We start from the raw sequence: 18,969 nt of genomic DNA on the forward strand, positions 1-18,969 counted from the left end.
TGTGCTGTCAAATGAAAAAAAAAAAGCTGAATTTGTTTGGATTTCGGAAAGTTGTAAAACTGACTTGTCATGCATGTTCCTCAAGTCGTTACGATTACAACGATATGTAACATGTATAACTTTTATTCTATCTGATGGCTTTTAAAAAATTCAAACCATTGTTAACAAATATACGTTCCTTAAAATCGCTCCGTTCCCAGGCTTATAACGCTTTTATCCTTTGGTCTATGGGGCTGTGTCAGGTGTCATTTTTTTGTGCCATGATGTTTACTTTTTATCGGTACCTTGTTTGTGCATATGCGACTTTTTGATCACTTATTACATTTTTTCTGGATTTGATGGGACCAAAAATGCGCAATTTTGCACTTTGGAATTTTTTTTGCGCTGACGCCGTTTACCGTGCAAGATCAGGAATGTGATAATTTAATAGTTCGGGCGATAACGTGCCCGGCAATACTAAATGTTTATTTGTTTATTTATTTATTTATATTTATAAAATGGGAAAAGGGGGGTGATTTGGACTTTTATTAGGGGAGGGGATTTTTTATTAATAAAAACACTTTTTTACTTTTTTCTTTACATTATATATGTACTGTATATACACAGCAAAGATCCATTAGATCGGTGATACATTGCACTGGCCTGCTGCAGGCCAGAGCAATGTATTGCCGAGCCGGGATCAGCGTCACTGCGATGCTGAGGCCCGACACGGGCAGAAGAACGGATCTCCCCCCGTGATCCCACCCACTAGACACCAGGGATATGAAGTATAAAGCACTTCAGTGCAACTGTCAGGTTTGACAGCTGCATTTAAGTGCTTAATTAGCCGGCTCGGCAACGTGACCCGCGCCGGCTAATAGAGGCGCTCCCCGGCTGCAGATCACAGCCGGGATTGGCGCCGTTCAGTGCGGGGTCCCGGTGGGACCCCTCTATGAACTCTCCCCGCGGCACCATGACGTACCAGAAACGTCATGGGTCGCTAAGGGATTAAAGTGTCACTGTTGTAAAAATTTTTTCTTTTTAAGAAATCAATAGTAAAGGTGATTTTAAAAAACATAATTGGGTTTATTAGGCAAATATGCCATTATATGCAATTAAAAATCCTTTCCCCAGGTCCCCCCTTCCTCTCCTTTCTGTCATCCACTGCTCATTATCAGGAAGTCTCCACTGTTTTAAATCAGTCGGATCCTGTCTGTGCTATGGAGAGGGGAGGGGGGAGGAGGGAGATTAGTGGCAGCAGAGAACAGAGAACAAAGGATTACACATCAGGGAGCCACTGAAAGCCCTTATTCAGAGGTCAGATAGGTCAGTGGTGACTGTCAGAGGAGAGAGCCTGGTGATATAGCTGTAAATTAACTAACTCATTAACTAACTCTTTGTTGCCCTGTTTTGGTGCCTCATCTCCCTCAACCCCTCCAGGGGGAAGAGCTTCAAACTGCTTTTTCATGATAAAAATGCATTTTTCTGCTAATAAACCCAATTACAAAGTTTCTTAAAATCGCCTGGACTAGTGATTTCTGCAAAAAAATTAAACGACAGTGACACTTTAACACAATGGAAAGGACAACCCCAGCAAATCCCTTTCTTTGTATATTATGGCGTAAGTCATGGGTTTCCAAACCGTGTCCCTCCAGCTGTTGCAAAACCACAATTCCCATCTTGCCCAGATTTAGCAGTCCAGGCATGATGGGAAATGTAGTTCTCCCTCTCAGCCTGTATATACAGTGCGGTTCTCCCTCTCAGTCTATATACACATTGCGGTTCTCCCTCAGAGCCTCTATATACAGTACGGGTCTCCCTCTGAGCCTGTATATACAGTGAGGTTCCTCCCTTTCAGCCTGTATATACAGTGTGGCTGCTTCCCCTGAGCCTGCATATACAGTGCGGGTCTCCCTCTCGGCCTGTATACAGTGCGGTTCTCCCTCTCAGTCTGTATATACAGTGCAGTTCTCCCTCTCAGCCTGTATACTGTATACAGTGCAGTTCTCCCTCTCAGTCTGTATATAGAGTGCAGTTCTCCCTCTCAGCCTGTATATACAGTGCGGTTATCCCCCTGAGCCTGTATATACAGTGAGGTTCCTCCCTCTGAGCCTGTATATACAGTGAGGTTCTCCCTCTCAGCCTGTATATACAGTGCGGTTCTCCCTCTCAGCCTGTATATACAGTGCGGTTCTCCCTCTTAGTCTATATACACAGTGCGGTTCTCCTTCAGAGCCTGTATCTACAGTGAGGTTCTCCCTCAGAGCCTGTATACACAGTGCAGTTCTCCCTCAGACCCTGTATATACAGTGAGGTTCTCCCTCAGCCTGTATATACAGTGCGGTTCTCCCTCTCAGCCTGTATATACAGTGCGGTTCTCCCTCTCAGCCTGTATATACAGTGCGGTTCTCCCTCTCAGCCTGTATATACAGTGCGGTTCTCCCTCTCAGCCTGTATATACAGTGCGGTTCTCCCTCTCAGCCTGTATATACAGTGCGGTTCTCCCTCTCAGCCTGTATATACAGTGCGGTTCTCCCTCTCAGCCTGTATATACAGTGCGGTTCTCCCTCTCAGCCTGTATATACAGTGCGGTTCTCCCTCTCAGCCTGTATATACAGTGCGGTTTCTCCCTCTCAGCCTGTATATACAGTGCGGTTCTCCCTCTCAGCCTGTATATACAGTGCGGTTCTCCCTCTCAGCCTGTATATACAGTGCGGTTCTCCCTCTCAGCCTGTATATACAGTGCGGTTCTCCCTCTCAGCCTGTATATACAGTGCGGTTCTCCCTCTCAGCCTGTATATACAGTGCGGTTCTCCCTCTCAGCCTGAATATACAGTGCGGTTCTCCCTCTCAGCCTGTATATACAGTGCGGTTCTCCCTCTGAGCCTGTATATACAGTGAGGTTCTCCCTCTGAGCCTGTATATACAGTGAGGTTCTCCCTCTGAGCCTGTATATACAGTGAGGTTCTCCCTCTGAGCCTGTATATACAGTGAGGTTCTCCCTCTCAGCCTGTATATACAGTGCGGTTCTCCCTCTCAGCCTGTATATACAGTGCGGTTCTCCCTCTCAGCCTGTATATACAGTGCGGTTCTTCCTCTCAGTCTGTATACACAGTGCGGTTCTCCCTCAGAGCCTGTATACACAGTGCGGTTCTCCCTCTCAGCCTGTATATACAGTGCGGTTCTCCCTCTCAGCCTGTATATACAGTGCGGTTCTCCCTCTCAGCCTGTATATACAGTGCGGTTCTCCCTCTCAGCCTGTATATACAGTGCGGTTCTCCCTCTCAGCCTGTATATACAGTGCGGTTCTCCCTCTCAGCCTGTATATACAGTGCGGTTCTCCCTCTCAGCCTGTATATACAGTGCGGTTCTCCCTCTCAGCCTGTATATACAGTGCGGTTCCTCCCTCCCTCTGAGCCTGTATATACAGTGAGGTTCTCCCTCTCAGCCTGTATATACAGTGCGGTTCTCCCTCTCAGCCTGTATATACAGTGAGGTTCTCCCTCTCAGCCTGTATATACAGTAAAGGTTCTCCCTCTCAGCCTGTATATACAGTGAGGTTCTCCCTCTCAGCCTGTATATACAGTGCGGTTCTCCCTCTAAGTCTATATACACAGTGCGGTTCTCCCTCTCAGCCTGTATATACAGTGAGGTTCTCCCTCTCAGCCTGTATATACAGTGCGGTTTCTCCCTCTCAGCCTGTATATACAGTGAGGTTCTCCCTCTCAGTCTATATACACAGTGCGGTTCTCCCTCTCAGCCTGTATATACAGTGCGGTTCTCCCTCTAAGTCTATATACACAGTGCGGTTCTCCCTCTCAGCCTGTATATACAGTGCGGTTCTCCCTCTCAGCCTGTATATACAGTGCGGTTCTCCCTCTCAGCCTGTATAAACAGTGCGGTTCTCCCTCTCAGCCTGTATATACAGTGAGGTTCTCCCTCTCAGCCTGTATATACAGTGCGGTTCTCCCTCTCAGCCTGTATATACAGTGCGGTTCTCCCTCTGAGCCTGTATATACAGTGCGGTTCTCCCTCTGAGCCTGTATATACAGTGCGGTTCTCCCTCTCAGCCTGTATATACAGTGAGGTTCTCCCTCTGAGCCTGTATATACAGTGAGGTTCTCCCTCTCAGCCTGTATATACAGTGCGGTTCTCCCTCTCAGCCTGTATATACAGTGCGGTTCTCCCTCTCAGCCTGTATATACAGTGCAGTTCCTCCCTCCCTCTGAGCCTGTATATACAGTGAGGTTCTCCCTCTCAGCCTGTATATACAGTGCGGTTTCTCCCTCTCAGCCTGTATATACAGTGAGGTTCTCCCTCTCAGTCTATATACACAGTGCGGTTCTCCTTCTCAGCCTGTATATACAGTGCGGTTCTCCCTCTCAGCCTGTATATACAGTGAGGTTCTCCCTCTGAGCCTGTATATACAGTGCGGTTCTCCCTCTCAGCCTGTATATACAGTGCGGTTCTCCCTCTCAGCCTGTATATACAGTGCGGTTCTCCCTCTCAGCCTGTATATACAGTGAGGTTCTCCCTCTCAGCCTGTATATACAGTGAGGTTCTCCCTCTCAGCCTGTATATACAGTGAGGTTCTCCCTCAGAGCCTGTATACACAGTGCAGTTCTCCCTCTCAGCCTGCATACACAGTGTGGTTCTCCCTCAGCCTGCATATACAGTGCGGTTCTCCCTCTTAGTCTATATACACAGTGCGGTTCTCCCTCAGAGCCTGTATACACAGTGCGGTTCTCCCTCTCAGCCTGTATATACAGTGCGGTTCTCCCTCTCAGCCTGTATATACAGTGCGGTTCTCCCTCTCAGCCTGTATATACAGTGCGGTTCTCCCTCTCAGCCTGTATATACAGTGCGGTTCTCCCTCTCAGCCTGTATATACAGTGCGGTTCTCCCTCTCAGCCTGTATATACAGTGCGGTTTTCCCTCTCAGCCTGTATATACAGTGCGGTTCCTCCCTCCCTCTGAGCCTGTATATACAGTGAGGTTCTCCCTCTCAGCCTGTATATACAGTGCGGTTCTCCCTCTCAGCCTGTATATACAGTGAGGTTCTCCCTCTCAGCCTGTATATACAGTAAAGGTTCTCCCTCTCAGCCTGTATATACAGTGAGGTTCTCCCTCTCAGCCTGTATATACAGTGCGGTTCTCCCTCTAAGTCTATATACACAGTGCGGTTCTCCCTCTCAGCCTGTATATACAGTGAGGTTCTCCCTCTCAGCCTGTATATACAGTGCGGTTTCTCCCTCTCAGCCTGTATATACAGTGAGGTTCTCCCTCTCAGTCTATATACACAGTGCGGTTCTCCCTCAGAGCCTGTATATACAGTGCGGTTCTCCCTCTCAGCCTGTATATACAGTGCGGTTCTCCCTCTCAGCCTGTATATACAGTGCGGTTCTCCCTCTCAGCCTGTATATACAGTGCGGTTCTCCATCTCAGCCTGTATATACAGTGCGGTTCTCCCTCTCAGCCTGTATATACAGTGAGGTTCTCCCTCTGAGCCTGTATATACAGTGAGGTTCTCCCTCTCAGCCTGTATATACAGTGCGGTTCTCCCTCTGAGCCTGTATATACAGTGCGGTTCTCCCTCTCAGCCTGTATATACAGTGCAGTTCCTCCCTCCCTCTGAGCCTGTATATACAGTGAGGTTCTCCCTCTCAGCCTGTATATACAGTGCGGTTCTCCCTCTCAGCCTGTATATACAGTGAGGTTCTCCCTCTCAGCCTGTATATACAGTGAGGTTCTCCCTCTCAGCCTGTATATACAGTGCGGTTCTCCCTCTCAGCCTGTATATACAGTGCGGTTCTCCCTCTGAGCCTGTATATACAGTGCGGTTCTCCCTCTGAGCCTGTATATACAGTGCGGTTCTCCCTCTCAGCCTGTATATACAGTGAGGTTCTCCCTCTCAGCCTGTATACAGTGAGGTTCTCCCTCTCAGCCTGTATATACAGTGCGGTTCTCCCTCTGAGCCTGTATATACAGTGCGGTTCTCCCTCTCAGCCTGTATATACAGTGCAGTTCCTCCCTCCCTCTGAGCCTGTATATACAGTGAGGTTCTCCCTCTCAGCCTGTATATACAGTGCGGTTCTCCCTCTCAGCCTGTATATACAGTGAGGTTCTCCCTCTCAGTCTATATACACAGTGCGGTTCTCCCTCAGAGCCTGTATACACAGTGCGGTTCTCCCTCAGAGCCTGTATACACAGTGCGGTTCTCCCTCTCAGCCTGTATATACAGTGCGGTTCTCCCTCTCAGCCTGTATATACAGTGCGGTTCCTCCCTCCCTCTGAGCCTGTATATACAGTGAGGTTCTCCCTCTCAGCCTGTATATACAGTGCGGTTCTCCCTCTCAGCCTGTATATACAGTGAGGTTCTCCCTCTCAGCCTGTATATACAGTGCGGTTCTCCCTCTAAGTCTATATACACAGTGCGGTTCTCCCTCTCAGCCTGTATATACAGTGAGGTTCTCCCTCTCAGCCTGTATATACAGTGCGGTTCTCCCTCTCAGCCTGTATATACAGTGAGGTTCTCCCTCTCAGTCTATATACACAGTGCGGTTCTCCCTCAGAGCCTGTATATACAGTGCGGTTCTCCCTCTCAGCCTGTATATACAGTGCGGTTCTCCCTCTCAGCCTGTATATACAGTGCGGTTCTCCCTCTCAGCCTGTATATACAGTGCGGTTCTCCCTCTCAGCCTGTATATACAGTGCGGTTCTCCCTCTCAGCCTGTATATACAGTGCGGTTCTCCCTCTCAGCCTGTATATACAGTGAGGTTCTCCCTCAGAGCCTGTATATACAGTGAGGTTCTCCCTCTCAGCCTGTATATACAGTGCGGTTCTCCCTCTGAGCCTGTATATACAGTGCGGTTCTCCCTCTCAGCCTGTATATACAGTGCAGTTCCTCCCTCCCTCTGAGCCTGTATATACAGTGAGGTTCTCCCTCTCAGCCTGTATATACAGTGCGGTTCTCCCTCTCAGCCTGTATATACAGTGAGGTTCTCCCTCTCAGCCTGTATATACAGTGAGGTTCTCCCTCTCAGCCTGTATATACAGTGCGGTTCTCCCTCTCAGCCTGTATATACAGTGCGGTTCTCCCTCTGAGCCTGTATATACAGTGCGGTTCTCCCTCTGAGCCTGTATATACAGTGCGGTTCTCCCTCTCAGCCTGTATATACAGTGAGGTTCTCCCTCTGAGCCTGTATATACAGTGCGGTTCTCCCTCTCAGCCTGTATATACAGTGCAGTTCCTCCCTCCCTCTGAGCCTGTATATACAGTGAGGTTCTCCCTCTCAGCCTGTATATACAGTGAGGTTCTCCCTCTCAGTCTATATACACAGTGCGGTTCTCCCTCAGAGCCTGTATACACAGTGCGGTTCTCCCTCAGAGCCTGTATATACAGTGCGGTTCTCCCTCTCAGCCTGTATATACAGTGCGGTTCTCCCCTCTCAGCCTGTATATACAGTGCGGTTCTCCCTCTCAGCCTGTATATACAGTGCGGTTCTCCCTCTCAGCCTGTATATACAGTGCAGTTCCTCCCTCCCTCTGAGCCTGTATATACAGTGAGGTTCTCCCTCTCAGCCTGTATATACAGTGCGGTTTCTCCCTCTCAGCCTGTATATACAGTGAGGTTCTCCCTCTCAGTCTGTATACACAGTGCGGTTCTCCCTCAGAGCCTGTATATACAGTGCGGTTCTCCCTCTCAGCCTGTATATACAGTGCGGTTCTCCCTCTCAGCCTGTATATACAGTGCGGTTCTCCCTCTCAGCCTGTATATACAGTGCGGTTCTCCCTCTCAGCCTGTATATACAGTGCGGTTCTCCCTCTCAGCCTGTATATACAGTGCGGTTCTCCCTCTCAGCCTGTATATACAGTGCGGTTCTCCTCTCAGCCTGTATATACAGTGCGGTTCTCCCTCTCAGCCTGTATATACAGTGCGGTTCTCCCTCTCAGCCTTGTATATACAGTGCGGTTCTCCCTCTCAGCCTGTATATACAGTGCGGTTCTCCCTCTCAGCCTGTATATACAGTGCGGTTCTCCCTCTCAGCCTGTATATACAGTGCGGTTCTCCCTCTCAGCCTGTATATACAGTGCGGTTCTCCCTCTCAGCCTGTATATACAGTGAGGTTCTCCCTCTCAGCCTGTATATACAGTGCGGTTCTCCCTCTCAGCCTGTATATACAGTGCGGTTCTCCCTCTCAGCCTGTATATACAGTGCGGTTCTCCCTCTCAGCCTGTATATACAGTGCGGTTCTCCCTCTCAGCCTGTATATACAGTGCGGTTCTCCCTCTCAGCCTGTATATACAGTGCGGTTCTCCCTCTCAGCCTGTATATACAGTGCGGTTCTCCCTCTCAGCCTGTATATACAGTGCGGTTCTCCCTCTCAGCCTGTATATACAGTGCGGTTCTCCCTCTCAGCCTGTATATACAGTGAGGTTCTCCCTCTCAGCCTGTATATACAGTGAGGTTCTCCCTCTCAGCCTGTATATACAGTGCGGTTCTCCCTCTCAGCCTGTATATACAGTGCGGTTCTCCCTCTCAGCCTGTATATACAGTGCGGTTCTCCCTCTCAGCCTGTATATACAGTGCGGTTCTCCCTCTCAGCCTGTATATACAGTGCGGTTCTCCCTCTAAGTCTATATACACAGTGCGGTTCTCCCTCTCAGCCTGTATATACAGTGAGGTTCTCCCTCTCAGCCTGTATATACAGTGCGGTTTCTCCCTCTCAGCCTGTATATACAGTGAGGTTCTCCCTCTCAGTCCTATATACACAGTGCGGTTCTCCCTCAGAGCCTGTATATACAGTGCGGTTCTCCCTCTCAGCCTGTATATACAGTGCGGTTCTCCCTCTCAGCCTGTATATACAGTGCGGTTCTCCCTCTCAGCCTGTATATACAGTGCGGTTCTCCCTCTCAGCCTGTATATACAGTGCGGTTCTCCCTCTCAGCCTGTATATACAGTGTGGTTCTCCCTCTCAGCCTGTATATACAGTAAGGTTCTCCCTCTGAGCCTGTATATACAGTGAGGTTCTCCCTCTCAGCCTGTATATACAGTGCGGTTCTCCCTCTGAGCCTGTATATACAGTGCGGTTCTCCTTCTCAGCCTGTATATACAGTGCAGTTCCTCCCTCCCTCTGAGCCTGTATATACAGTGAGGTTCTCCCTCTCAGCCTGTATATACAGTGCGGTTCTCCCTCTCAGCCTGTATATACAGTGAGGTTCTCCCTCTCAGCCTGTATATACAGTGAGGTTCTCCCTCTCAGCCTGTATATACAGTGCGGTTCTCCCTCTCAGCCTGTATATACAGTGCGGTTCTCCCTCTGAGCCTGTATATACAGTGCGGTTCTCCCTCTGAGCCTGTATATACAGTGCGGTTCTCCCTCTCAGCCTGTATATACAGTGAGGTTCTCCCTCTGAGCCTGTATATACAGTGCGGTTCTCCCTCTCAGCCTGTATATACAGTGCAGTTCCTCCCTCCCTCTGAGCCTGTATATACAGTGAGGTTCTCCCTCTCAGCCTGTATATACAGTGAGGTTCTCCCTCTCAGTCTATATACACAGTGCGGTTCTCCCTCAGAGCCTGTATACACAGTGCGGTTCTCCCTCAGAGCCTGTATATACAGTGCGGTTCTCCCTCTCAGCCTGTATATACAGTGCGGTTCTCCCTCTCAGCCTGTATATACAGTGCGGTTCTCCCTCTCAGCCTGTATATACAGTGCGGTTCTCCCTCTCAGCCTGTATATACAGTGCAGTTCCTCCCTCCCTCTGAGCCTGTATATACAGTGAGGTTCTCCCTCTCAGCCTGTATATACAGTGCGGTTTCTCCCTCTCAGCCTGTATATACAGTGAGGTTCTCCCTCTCAGTCTATATACACAGTGCGGTTCTCCCTCAGAGCCTGTATATACAGTGCGGTTCTCCCTCTCAGCCTGTATATACAGTGCGGTTCTCCCTCTCAGCCTGTATATACAGTGCGGTTCTCCCTCTCAGCCTGTATATACAGTGCGGTTCTCCCTCTCAGCCTGTATATACAGTGCGGTTCTCCCTCTCAGCCTGTATATACAGTGCGGTTCTCCCTCTCAGCCTGTATATACAGTGCGGTTCTCCCTCTCAGCCTGTATATACAGTGCGGTTCTCCCTCTCAGCCTGTATATACAGTGCGGTTCTCCCTCTCAGCCTGTATATACAGTGAGGTTCTCCCTCTCAGCCTGTATATACAGTGAGGTTCTCCCTCTCAGCCTGTATATACAGTGAGGTTCTCCCTCTCAGCCTGTATATACAGTGCGGTTCTCCCTCTCAGCCTGTATATACAGTGCGGTTCTCCCTCTCAGCCTGTATATACAGTGCGGTTCTCCCTCTCAGCCTGTATATACAGTGCGGTTCTCCCTCTCAGCCTGTATATACAGTGCGGTTCTCCCTCTCAGCCTGTATATACAGTGCGGTTCTCCCTCTCAGCCTGTATATACAGTGCGGTTCTCCCTCTCAGCCTGTATATACAGTGCGGTTCTCCCTCTCAGCCTGTATATACAGTGCGGTTCTCCCTCTCAGCCTGTATATACAGTGCGGTTCTCCCTCTCAGCCTGTATATACAGTGCGGTTCTCCCTCTCAGCCTGTATATACAGTGAGGTTCTCCCTCTCAGCCTGTATATACAGTGCGGTTCTCCCTCTCAGCCTGTATATACAGTGCGGTTCTCCCTCTCAGCCTGTATATACAGTGCGGTTCTCCCTCTCAGCCTGTATATACAGTGCGGTTCCTCCCTCCCTCTCAGCCTGTATATACAGTGCGGGTCCTCCCTCCCTCTCAGCCTGTATATACAGTGCGGTTCCTCCCTCCCTCTCAGCCTGTATATACAGTGCGGTTCCTCCCTCCCTCTCAGCCTGTATACACAGTGCGGTTCCTCCCTCCCTCTCAGCCTGTATACACAGTGCGGTTTCTCCCTCAGAGCCTGTATATACATAGTGCGTTTGGTCCCTGGAATCCCCCCAGACCACGTGTCCCCAGCACCAGACTTCCTCGCTCACCTTTCATCCTACATGGTGTCCTACACCTCCATGTACTCCATGTGACAGCCGGCCTCCCGGCATGCACTGCTACTAGACTCGTCTTAAAGCAGCAATGCCACCAGAGTTCTTAAAAGGGAAACGCCAGCAGCGATTTCAGCAAGAGTCTTCTCCATACAGATACTGCACATCAGAGACTGCACAAACCATTACTTATCCCCCTTTCCTCCCTGTGATTCTTTTTGTAACAGAAGTCACTTGCTGCAGATTGCTTTTTTGTTTGTGGGATGATTTTTAATATAATGTGTTTATAAGTTGTGGGATGAAATGGAAGGGAAAACTAATCCTAAGGGCCCTATTACACGGGACGTTTATCGTGCGAAAAATCGTTAAATCGTTCGAATTTAAACAATAATTGTTCTGTGTTTAATTGCAGGCAACTATCGAAAAATCGTTCGTATGTCGTTAATTCTTAATTTAGATCTGAATCTAAAATTATTGTTAATCGTTCACTTATCGTTCGCTGTAATTCCACATTCGTTCGCTCAAGTTCTGCATTTTTTCACTAATCGTTCAGCGGGGCCGGGACAAAGGGTAGGCCAGGGTAGGCGATGGCCTAGGGCGCCATCTAGTGGTAAGTTACAGGGGGTGCATTTTCAATCTCTTAAAAAAAAAAATTACTCTTGGTGCCCCTCCCTGCTCACCTTCGGCATCCTCATGTCCTCCCACTCAAAGGGGGGCTATATACAGGGGGAGAGAGCACAAAGGGCCTGTATACTGGCGGAGAGCACAGGGGGGCTATATACAGGGGGGAGAGAGCACAGGGGGGCTATATACAGGGGGCGAGAGCACAGGGGGGGCTATATACAGGGGGAGAGAGCACAGGGGGGGCTATATACAAGGGGAGAGCGCACAGGGGGGCTATATACAGGGGGAGAGCGCACAGGGGGGCTAAATACAGGGGGAGAGAGCACAAGGGACCTATATACTACAGGGGGAGAGAGCACAGGGGGGCTATATACTACAGGGGGAGAGAGCACAAGGGGGCTATATACTACAGGGGGAGAGTGCACAGGAGGGGCTATATACTACAGGGGGAGAGTGCACAGGAGGGGCTATATACTACAGGGGGAGAGTGCACAGGGGGGGCTATATACTACAGGTGGAGAGTGCACAGGGGGACTATATACTACTGGGGGAGAGCGCACAGGGGGGGCTATATACTACAGGGGGAGCTATATACTACTAATGCAGTCACCCCCTGTGTACCTAATTTCAAAGGGCGGTGAGAGAGAGAAAATGCCAGTTTCCCCACTAATAAGCAGCAATTCAGTATGTAAATAGTTCAACAACGTTTGTGAAAAGTAACAAACATCCTACTGATGTTCAGCTCGGACCTTCACCTGACAAAAGACCCCGGTAGGTGGACCTTCACTAAAAGTTGTTGAGTACCCCTGTTGTATTGGATCCTTGTACTGGGTCATATGACTGTCAGTATATGATGTGTATATGGCGCTGTGACAGGGGAGGTGTATGCGGCAGGATCAGTATATAGCACTGTGACGGGAGGCATATGCAGTGTCCCAGAACATGCAGACTACTACTCCTATTATGGCCATTTCGCTTGCTGTGTCAGTGCCTGTTCTGGTGGGTGTTTGCACTGCAACTGCTGCTGGTTTTCCCCTAGTATTCTCTGGTAATGTGCATTCTCATGTGTATTCTCATGTATTCCTGTGTATTATTGCATTGTACAGTGGTATGCAAGGCTGTTGATCACGTGACCTGTAACCATGGTTCCTCCAATGGCCGACTAGCTCTGGCCAGGAGCAACCATGTGACCTCCCACTTCCTCCTAACAAGTTAGTCTTCCCCTTGCTGCTGAGCAAGGAGGTTGAGTGTGTCGTCCCTCTCCTGCCTCAGAGGAGTTGGGCTTCTTCTCTGCAGCTCCCACTTCACCACTAGAAGTGTGGATCGAGTGCTCTGCTATATTCAAGTCTTCGGCTGTATCTGCCTGCTCAAGTGTCCGGAGTCTTCTCTCTCATCTGGGTGTCATTCCGTTATCTCTCCTCATCGCTACAAGGATTTACAGCAAGTATTACTCTCAAGCTAATCCACCCAGCAACGCTATTTCTCTCATACTCCTACTCCCATCATCCGGCACGTAACATCACAGCCTATGCAGCACCACTCCTGCCTTATTTGTCAAAGGCTGCTATATACCCGGTTGTATCCGGACAGAACTGTTGCTACTAGTTACCTCATCTATAATAAAACTGCTGTTACTGAACCCTGGCATTGGTGTCCACTAACTGGTGCCCTGACTAGGTGCAGCGAAGAATCGCATGCCCATCATCACCCGCAGATTCCACAGACCGGCCCTACAGCTGTGCCGCCCTCAGGCCTATACCGTGATAAGTATAACCCCTGCAGCTGCCCCGGTCATTGCCCGCTCATAACACCAGCACTGCGGAAGTGGCCCCCAGGGGCCAGGGCATCGCACATATGTGGCAGGATCAGTATATGGCGCTGTGACGGGAGGCGTATGTGGCAGGATCAGTATATGGCGCTGTAACAGGGGAGGCGTATGTGGGAGGATCAGTATATGGCTCTGTGACAGGGGAGGTGTATGTGGCAGGATCAGTATATGGCGCTGTGACGGAAGGCATATGTGGCAGGATCAGTATATGACGCTGTGACAGGGGAGGTGTATGTGGAAGGATCAGTATATGGCGCTGTGACAGGGGAGGCGTATGTGGCAGGATCAGTATATGGCACTGTGACGGGAGGCATATGTGGCAGGATCAGTATATGACGCTGTGAAGAGGACAGGTGTATGGGGCAGGATAAGTATATGGCGCTGTGACAGGGGAGGTGTATGTGGGAGGATCAGTATATGGCGCTGTGACGGAAGGCATATGTGGCAGGATCAGTATATGACGCTGTGACAGGAGGCATATGTGGAAGGATCAGTATATGGCGCTGTGACAGGGGAGGCGTATGTGGGAGGATCAGTATATGGCGCTGTGACAGGGGAGGTGTATGTGGCAGGATCAGTATATGGCGCTGTGACGGGAGGCATATGTGGCAGGATCAGTATATGGCGGTGTGACAGGGGAGGCGTATGTGGGAGGATCAGTATATGGCGCTGTGACGGGAGGCATATGTGGCAGGATCAGTATATGACGCTGTGACAGGGGAGGTGTATGTGGCAGGATAAGTATATGGCGCTGTGACGGGAGGCGTATGTGGCAGGATCAGTATAAGACGCTGTGACAGGGGAGGTGTATGTGGAAGGATCAGTATATGGCGCTGTGACGGGAGGCGTATGTGGCAGGATCAGTATATGGCACTATGACGGGAGGCATATGTGGCAGGATCAGTATATGACGCTGTGACAGGAGAGGTGTATGGGGCAGAATAAGTATATGGCGCTGTGACAGGGGAGGTGTATGTGGCAGGATCAGTATATGGCGCTGTGACAGGGGAGGTATATGTGGCAGGATCAGTATATGGCGCTTTGACAGAGGAGGCGTATGTGACAGGATCAGTATATGGCGCTGTGACAGGGGAGGCGTATGTGGCAGGATCAGTATATGGCAGCTCCTGTGCTGCATAACTTTCTCTGTTCCTGAAGTCTGTAGCGCTGTATATTTCACTGTTATACCTACAGCACAAAGTGCGCCATCATTATACCCGAGGGGCCTGGTGTGTGACACATATTCTCAGGATGCCATGTGTGATACCACTACATTCGAGTGACATGGTCCTGTTACAGTCAGGGGGTACAGTATACATGGTCCTGTTACAGTCAGGGGGTACAGTATACAGTACATGGTCCTGTTACAGTCAGGGGGTACAGTATATGACCCTGTTACAGTCAGGGGGTACAGTATACATGGCCCTGTTACAGTCAGGGGGTACAGTATACATGGCCCTGTTACAGTCAGGGGGTACGGTATACAGTACATGGTCGTAATTACAGTCAGGGGGTACAGTATATGACCCTGTTACAGTCAGGGGGTACAGTACACATGGTCCTGTTACAGTCAGGGGGTACAGTATACATGGTCCTGTTACAGTCAGGGGATACATTATACAGGGTCCTGTTACAGTCAGGGGGTACAGTATACATGGTCCTGTTACAGTCAGGGGGTACATTATACAGGGTCCTGTTACAGTCAGGGGGTACAGTATACAAGGTCCTGTTACAGTCAGGGGGTACAGTATATGACCCTGTTACAGTCAGGGGGTACAGTATACATGGCCCTGTTACAGTCAGGGGGTACAGTATACATGGCCCTGTTACAGTCAGGGGGTACAGTATACAGGGTCCTGTTACAGTCAGGGGGTACAGTATACAGGGTCCTGTTACAGTCGGGGGGTACAGTATACATGGTCCTGTTACATTCAAGAGGTACAGTACACATGGTCCTGTTACAGTCAGGGGGTACAGTATACAAGGTCCTGTTACAGTCAGGGGATACATTATACAAGGTCCTGTTACAGTCAGGGGGTACAGTATACATGGTCCTGTTACAGTCAGGGGGTACATTATACAGGGTCCTGTTACAGTCAGGGGGTACAGTATACATGGTCCTGTAACAGTCAGGGGGTACATTATACAGGGTCCTGTTACAGTCAGGGGGTACAGAATACAGGGTCCTGTTACAGTCAGGGGGTACAGTATACAGGGCCCTGTTACAGTCAGGGGGTACTAGCCGCAGCAGGCTTTAGGACCATGTGGGATCCCGGCTTAGATAGGGCGCAGATGTCCAGTAACCACAGATTGGAGCAGTTATTTACATGGAAGGGGTGTTTATTTAAGATCACGACGCGTTTCGGCCGCCAAGTATGAGGTGGCCTTTCTCAAGTGGTACAGAAGCATATTGGAGAACAGGGGTTTAAATAATATGGGGCATGACATGAACAGAGCATCACTTCCGGGTAAGACACCATAAATGTGAATGATGCTACAGAGGTATGTACACAGGGTGATGCAGATAAAATCCATACAGATATAAAACATACAAATATAAAACAAAATTTGTATAAACTCACATTGTCTTGTGGTGCCAAGATCCAGCGTCCGGGTCCGGCATGGTCACGTGAGCGGCCGGACGTCCTCACGTCATTACGTACGTGCGTTCCGGCATCACGTGATTCCGGAGTCCCTGTGACGTGATAAACGCAAACTACGTAAGAGAGGATATAGAGGAGGAAGAGGCCAATCTAACAAAAAAAACCAACATAGAACTACCTCCCAACCTTCCAGTGTAAAAATTTTTAACCTCTCTACATACACCCCTAATACTAACGAACTATCTATCTTAAGTAAGGGTCTATCCTTCTGTCCGTCGCAAAATGCAGACGACTTTGATTTATTCATAGACCTAAACGCCTTCACCCGGAAACTTACACTCACAAGACATTTCGAAATCGAAAACATTCCCAATAAATCTGCAGCTACCATTCCAGATCCCCATAACCTAGAACCTACAGATGATGAGATCATTCATCAAAAGGTAAGAGGGAAATCCAAATTCAATCCCCTACATCATAGAGGCCCACACATACAAACATTTTATGATCTTGTGCAAAAAGATTTTAAAGATATTTCTTACAAACATCTACCCAAAAACATCTCTGCTGCTGAAAAAAGAGCTCTCACCACATTGAGAAACAATCAGGACATTGTAATTCGTGAAGCCGACAAAGGGGGTGGGATTGTGATACAAAATAGATCTTCCTATATTAAAGAAGCTTTACACATACTGAATGATGAAAATTATTACGAGATTTTAGAGAAGGACCCCATACATGAACACCACATCAAATACAAGCTTCTCATTGATAATGGTTTTACCCATGGTATTCTTAACAAACACGAAAGACAATTTTTAACCATCTGCAATCCTAAAATTCCTTTCTTTTACCACCTCCCTAAGATCCACAAAGATTCACAGAACCCACCCGGCCGACCCATTATTTCAGGTATTGGCAGCTTAACAGCCAATTTATCCAACTACATTGATCTCTGCCTTCAACCAGTTGTAACCAACCTTCCCTCCTACTTAAAAGATTCTGGGACTTTGATCAGCGAGATTTTGCACATACCCTGGGAAAGCAATTTTTTATTCCTAACCCTCGACGTCTCCGCACTATATTCTAATATAACACACAAAAAGGGATTAGAGGCCATGAATTTGACACTTGAGGAGTGTGGACTATATAAAAAAACACAGATTGATTTTTTAATTTCTGGTATGGATTTTATTCTTAATCATAATGTTTTTATTTTTCAGGACATTTTTTATCGGCAGACAAGGGGGACCGCAATGGGGACTCGGGCCGCACCCAGTTACGCCAACCTCTTCATGGGGCGGTTCGAGTCCCTGTTTATCACAGGTTCCCCTTGGGCCTCAGACCATATTATATTTTATAAAAGATACATAGATGACCTATTTTTTATATGGAAGGGTGATCAATCATCAATTAATAATTTTATCTCCCACCTTAATTTTAACAATTGGGGCCTCAACTTCACACCATGTTCTAACAATGACAGTGTTGTATTTTTAGATCTGGTCATCAGCCATCAAAACCATAAAATCATCACTCAGACCCACTTCAAAACCGTTGATTCTAATAGTTTCTTAAATTTTAACAGTAGACACCATCGTAAATGGCTGAAGAATATTCCCTATAGCCAATTCCTCCGGATTCGAAAAAATTGCACCACTGACTTCGACTTTAAAACCCAAAGTAAGATCTTACAAAACAGATTTTTGGAGAAAAAATACCCCAAAAAACTTATTAGTGATGCTTACCAGAAAAATCTAAAATACAAACAGAATACACTATTGGAGAAAAAAGAAAAAACAGTCGATTTTTTAAAAAACAGAGCGCCAAATTTTATCACCACTTTTAATGATGACCATCAAACAATTGAAAATATTTTAAAAAAACACTGGCACATACTTACCTCTGACACCTATCTTCAGGATTTAATCCCCAAAAAACCCAAGTTGATTTATCGTAGGGGCCAGACAATCCGTAACATCATTGCCCCTAGCAGAATACGTCCAACGCCATCTATAGAAGGAAATAATGACAAAAATAAAAATAAAAACCACCAGAATAGAAATGAAAAGGGTATTTTCAAGTGTGGGAAATCTTTATGCCTATGCTGTCAAAACATAGCTAGTGGTGAAAAAACGTTTCGCTCGAACGTCACAGGAACATTATATCCCATCAAACAGAGACTAGACTGTTCTAGCACCTATGTGATCTATTTACTCTCATGTGCCTGCGGTCTCCAATATATTGGACGCACAAAACAACCCTTACATAAAAGGATCAACGGCCATCGTCACAACACTACTAAAGGTTTCCTAAAACAAAGCGTGTCTAAACACCTCACCGAACACCACAATAGCAATTTCTCTAATATAAAAATTTTTCCCATTGAACAAATTTCTGTTAATAACACTGACCGCTGGTCATCCCTTTGTAAACGTGAGTCTTTTTGGATTTATCGAATCCAATCCCTGATACCTAATGGCCTTAACGAATGCATAGAATTGACAGATTGAGCCCCATATGCACACATACAATATCTTTCCACCTACTCACACCCATCATCTATTATCTTTATATGCACCTTTTTATATATATATATCCGTAGATCCTATCTATGAATATTTATTTATTATGTATTATTTAATGTTAATATCAATACTTATATATTTTTTATCTGTATGTTCATTTATCCTGCTATTTATTGTCTCACCACTAGATGGCGCCCGGAACACACACACCATATCTTTTACTTTCTATCCCATTATTTACATATGATTTTCTAATATAATGATAAATTTTCTGTCTGTTGACAAATTGGATATAGGCACATATTTATTTATTATTTTTTATATATTCACATGTCCTCATACTTGCTTCTCTGTTTGCATGTTTTGCAAAACCAGTTTTCATT

General features: G+C 47.6%; 1 protein-coding gene across 2 annotated transcripts in view; it reads right to left on the reverse strand.

The window, feature by feature from the left end:
- GUF1 (GTP binding elongation factor GUF1) overlaps nucleotides 1-18,040 on the reverse strand; it is a 48,573-nt gene extending 30,533 nt beyond the window's left edge. Inside the window, exons 1-2 of one of the 2 annotated variants that reach the window (XM_069976518.1) lie at nucleotides 17,962-18,040; nucleotides 16,038-16,150 (exon numbers count right to left, since the gene is read on the reverse strand). The gene's annotated coding sequence lies outside the window, so the exon portion shown is untranslated. Of the gene's footprint in view, nucleotides 1-11,000; nucleotides 11,061-16,037; nucleotides 16,151-17,961 lie in introns of those variants that run through there. The other variant, XM_069976517.1, reaches the window with a different exon arrangement.
- Between the last annotated feature and the right edge of the window lie 929 nt (nucleotides 18,041-18,969).

This window comes from Dendropsophus ebraccatus, chromosome 7 (assembly GCF_027789765.1).
Source record: "Dendropsophus ebraccatus isolate aDenEbr1 chromosome 7, aDenEbr1.pat, whole genome shotgun sequence".
Classification (NCBI taxonomy): Eukaryota; Metazoa; Chordata; class Amphibia; order Anura; family Hylidae; genus Dendropsophus; species Dendropsophus ebraccatus.